The 5,352-nt window shown below is 37.6% G+C and overlaps 1 long non-coding RNA gene across 1 annotated transcript; it reads left to right on the plus strand.

Annotated features, from left to right (window-relative positions):
• Positions 1-3,437: 3,437 nt before the first annotated feature.
• Positions 3,438-5,076, plus strand: LOC132184850 (uncharacterized). Its single transcript, XR_009440589.1, has 3 exons — positions 3,438-3,794; positions 3,924-4,076; positions 4,745-5,076. It is a non-coding gene; the product is annotated as an uncharacterized LOC132184850 (long non-coding RNA).
• The last annotated feature ends 276 nt before the right edge of the window (positions 5,077-5,352 follow it).

Below are 5,352 nucleotides of genomic sequence, written 5' to 3' on the forward strand. Positions count from 1 at the left end.
ACTGTAGCGATCCTCATGGTTGAGGCTCATTTAGGGAATCTGCTGTGGGACATTTTTTGTGATTTTTTGGACATATTCCCTACACATAGGGAACAGACTCCCTTATAGGGAGTTTGCTGGGAATGCTCTAAGCCAGAAAGACCCTCCTTTCCCGCCATGATTTTTCCTTTGTAGTTTTTCTGTTTGTTTGTTGTTCTTGTTCCATTTTATCTATAAAAAAATAAAAATAAAAAATAAAAAAATGAGTAAAAAAAACCTGGAGAGGATATGATTCTTTAAAGTGGGAGGTCAAAATTGTCATTTTGTATATTTATTTTGACAATTTTGCCCTCCCACTTTAAAGGACCGGCTTGAGGAGTAAACAATACGTAATAGGGTAACGCAGTAACTTCACCATAGAAAACGAATGGTCAACATCCTCATTCCCGCCCAAATTGAGGGGATATGTAAAGGTGTGGATTGTTGCATCCTCCCCTCTTCCTCTTTCACTTTTTCTTTCTTCCCAATTCCCATCCAAGCACAGGCAACATTTGGTGCCACCGCTCACTACCAAATATAAAATTAAAATATCTTGTAATCTCTTACATTCTCTTTTCTCTCAATAAAAAACTTAAAAAAAACAATATTGATTTTTTTTTAAAAAAAAAAAAAAATTGCTGAAATAGAAAATCGAATGTTAGTGTTTGAAAAAAAGAAATGTTATTTTTTTTTAGCTAAAATGAAAAATTTGCTAAGTCGAATGTGAATAGATAATAGATACCAAGAGAGGATATATCACAAGCTCCTCTAGATCATGTTCAATATATAACATATTTAAGTAAAATGGTTGATAAATTATAAAACTAATTTTTTTAGATTATTGACATTATATTAAATTATTAATAAGCAAATAAGAATTATAAATTTCATTATTAGTTAATATTATTTTTTTAACAATTATACGTATAAAATAAAAAAAATTAAAATTAAAAAAGAAAACATTGTAGGTGCCCGAACTATCCCTATTTGTATCGCTAGGTCCCCATTGGCCAAATGTGAATGGTTTCAACTATCCCCTTGTAACCAAATTAGGGTAGCCACCACCTTCAAATGGGCCATGAGGTAGTTTTGCCACTCCCAATTCTTTTTTTACTTTTCTCCCTTTTTGAAACTGTTTTTTTTTTAAAAAAAAAAAAGAAAAAAAAAATTGTTTTATCTGGTTTTTAGTGGTATTTTGGGGATATTTGTCCCTAAAAATCCAAGTGTGTTGCATATGGGTCCGAAGATGGATTTGAATAACAAATGGGCAACATTCACAATTTTAAAAATTGAAAGGAGTACGTTGCCAATTTTAAGGCATTGGAGGCAAAAGTGAAAGAATGATGAAACTTTAAGAGGGTAAAATGTATATTTTTTTTAAAAAAATTATGCTACATACATTATTACTTCTCTACATACGTCAGCCATCTACACCCATGTTGTTCATTAGATGCGTAAAATCCAACGGATAAAAATTAAAACAGCCACCCAAAACATCTTCTACGTGTCAGGCTCCAAGCGCTTGGATATGCTTCGCGTACAAGTTTTCCCCTATTGGTTCATTGGGACGACCCGGAAGGGCTATGGGACGACGCGGGTGAGAGAAACAGAACTGGGTTTCCTTAACAGAGCCAGAGAAACAGAGATAGCGATACTGGGTTTCCTAAACAGAGTGAGAGAAAGAGAGATAGCGATACTGGGTTTCCTAAACAGAGTGAGAGAAAGAGAGATAGCGATGAAGCTGAACGCAGATGGGCAAGGGCTATGGGACGACGCGGAAGGGCCAAAGAAGGTGGTGAAGCTTAACCCAGATGAAGAACCGGCTGGATCCAAGACACAGCCGTGCTTCAAACCGAAACAAGGAAGCGTAATTCCAGCGAAGAGGAGGTCAGTGAAGCGAATGATGTTTGATTGCTTAGTCCAGTCCATTTCTCGCCGTCCCTCTGTCTCTGGAGCCTCCCAAGGGCCAAAGAAGGTGGCGAAGCTTAATCCAGAAGAAGAACCGGCCGGATCCAAGACACAGCCGTGGTTCAAACCGCAACAAGGAAGCGTAATTCCAGCGAAGAGGAGGTCAGTGAAGCGAATGATGTTTGATTGCTTAGCCCAGTCCATTTCTGGCCGTCCCTCTATCTCTGGAGCCTCCCAATCCAACAGCGCTAATGGCTGCTCCAACAAGTTTCCGCCGCCCAAATCATCAGATGAGAAGAAGAGTAAGATCATATACCCAAACCCACCATAGCATGGCCATTATTGCTCTGTTGGCTGTTGCAAATAATTTCCCTGTCTCTGTTTCTCTACCTGGGATTTTTAGTTTTAAGCCTACGTAAAAATTGCAGATGATTTCCGAGTCTCTGTTTCGGGTAACAGGGATTTTTAGTTTTAGGCCCTGTTATCTATCTTCTTCGCTGTTGCTGATGATTTCTGAGTCTCTGTTTCAGTTAACTGGAATTTTTAGTTTTAGGCCCTGTTATCTATCTTCTTCGCTGTTGCTGATGATTTCTGAGTCTCTGTTTCAGTCAACTGGAATTTTTAGTTTTAGGCCCTGTTATCTATCTTCTTCGCGGTTGCTGATGATTTCCGAATCTCTGTTTCAGTACCTGGGATTTTTAGTTATTTATAATAAATTTTTTGATTATTCTGTTTTTGGCTTTTACGACAATTAATTCATGCCATGAAGTGACCCACATGTTGTCCCGGCCAAAATAAGCGCGTCTCTGTTCATCGGAGTTCGATGATCGGGCTTGTTCACTGTTCAATACCACAATCACAACTCCATCATTCCTAGATCATATGTGCTTGTGCACAGCATAGATCTTATAAACAAGTTTTACATATGCAGCCGAATCCACGAGTCATGATCATCACATATCCCACTGTTACAGAATCTAGTCGCCGTCACTTGGGGTCTTCCAACTACTGGTATGCCTGGCGGCTGGGGAGCTACGCGTCTAACGTCTTTCAATTACCTAATAATTTATTAATTAGGACGCGTCTTCTATCTTGATGACTTCTAAATTGGCTAGTACAAATTTTTATTCTAAATTTGGATGGAAAGTATTTCTATTAAATTAGTACATTATTAAATAATGTGGCAAGATATTTATTAAATTATCACTTTTTTTTTTTTTAATCAATGCGGGAGAGGGAAAATATTAAATTACCACTTTCGAAATGATCATATAAAATTATAAATGAAGAAAAAAAAACGCATTTAACGAGAAGTATAACAGTAAACTATATATAGAAATTTGTGGTTGTATTTGCATGATGTCGTGACGACAAGACCAATACCATCCAATCAAGTTTTGAGTTCAAAAAGGTTCATCTAAAGTCTTTGTCAGAGGAGATAGTTTTGTCGTTTTCAACGAAAGATACTGGCTAGTGGCTGCCCCGAGTAATGCTTGGCGCAATAGAAAAATCCGGGGGAAATCCAGATAGTTTTGGCTCTCTCTCTCTCTCTCTCTATCACAGATGCTCTCTCTCTCTCTCTCCCTCTCTTTCCCTCTTTGAGCTCTCTCTCTCTCTCTGACGGTGACAGTGAAACTCACCGGCGTCGTTTGACTGGGTTCGGAAACGAAGGTGGTTTGGATCCGATGGAGGTTTTGCTCTGAAGACGCCGGTGGTTTGGCTCCGGTAACGACGATGGTTTGGGTCCGGTGGGGGTTTTGCCTAGAAGACGCCGGCGATTTGGCTCCGGCTCTCTCTCAAACCACTCTATTAGATCTGGAGGTTTGGGTCCGTTGGGGGATATCGGACAGTCACTTTCCTTTTTCCATGTATTCACGTTTCCTTTTGGTTTTAGTTTTCTGATTTCTGTTTATTATCCTCTGAGCTTTAAATAGAGGCTGTATACTTCTCCAGTGTGAACTTTGGTTATGCTGCTTACTTATCCTACTTTATTGCAGGTGGGGATGAAGGGCTTCCTACTTTATTGCAGGTGGGGATGAAGGGCGAGCAGCTGGTTTGCCTTCAATGGATTCTTCACGGCGGAGAATATCAGGACCAGCTTTAAACCTTTAAAATTTTTTGAGGCAGAGAAGTCCAGTTGCTATTGTCTGGTAAAAGAAGTTGTTTGATTATATGCAGATCTTCTGTGGCTGCAATTTGACATCTCCTAGTTTCTCAATTATTTTTTGTTTTCTCATCAAACGTTTTCAAGAGTTTTTATTTTTTTATTTTTTTATTTTTTTGTTGTTGTGATGATCAGATCGCTGTCAACGTAGGAGATTGAGATCCCAATCTTCATAGCTTTTGTGCATGCCTATTTACTCGTTTTAGATCTAAATAAATGAACCAAATGATATTAGATCTAAATAAATTAACCAAAATGACTATGTTTGGATAGAATAGAATTATAGTTTCTGTCCAGGTGTTCCTTGAAAAGTTGAAAACAACGAAGAAAAAAAAGTGATAGATTTTGTTGATTGCTCTGTTTGAGTCTTAAGAGTTGTTGTACCAGCAAAAGTCATTTGCTTAGCTAGCCTTTTGTTTGCTCTTTAGTGTTTAAAAACTTGGTTTTGATCTAGATGTTTGTTGGTTGCTCTGTTTTTGGCTTACTCTTGTTTTGGTAAGTTTTTATTTTCCCTGGGTTTCTGTTTTGATTTTCTGGTACTACTGCGTGTGTGGCTGGATGATTTTCTGATACTACTGTGTGTTTTGGCAAGTCATTGACTGATACTAGTGCGTCTTTGATCTTATCTTGTAACTATCATTGACTTGTTTGCAGAGATACTGACAGAAGTACTTAGAAGAGAGAAGACAACACATTTTGCAGAGATATGGAGTATTAAGAAGAGAGAAGCCAAATCCTAAAGCATTTAGAAGAAGAGAATGCAACATTTTTTTTTTTTATTTTATGTAATACTTATTGAGAGGGCATATTTTTTGTGGAATGGAGGTCAATTCTTGATCCAAATTTCATCCATATACAACATGCCCAACAACTTGCTAATGAATCTCTTCATTGTGTTGTTATTGACTTATTGCTTGAAATGCCAATCTTTGTAATCTGATGCAGGCCAATTCCCATTAATGTACGAAGTACACGTTTCAAATTCATTATTGACTTGATTTTTAGTTAAATTCAGAGCATAATATCAGATTGAATTTCGAAATAGACATTTGCAACAAAGGTTCCATTCCCTCTACAAGTTTGCTGAGATACAAGCAGCAAAATAAGTCACCTATAACTCAATCCTCATAATCCTCACAAATTAGAATTTTCAAATGGGAAATGTCAATCGTATATGTTAGGACCATTACTTTTGATTGAAACAAGTGGGGACATTTACAGCTTGTCTCAGTTGAGTCGGTGTTGAAGCTCTACCTTTGATC

This window comes from Corylus avellana, chromosome ca6, assembly GCF_901000735.1.
Source record: "Corylus avellana chromosome ca6, CavTom2PMs-1.0".
In the NCBI taxonomy this organism is placed as follows: domain Eukaryota; kingdom Viridiplantae; phylum Streptophyta; class Magnoliopsida; order Fagales; family Betulaceae; genus Corylus; species Corylus avellana.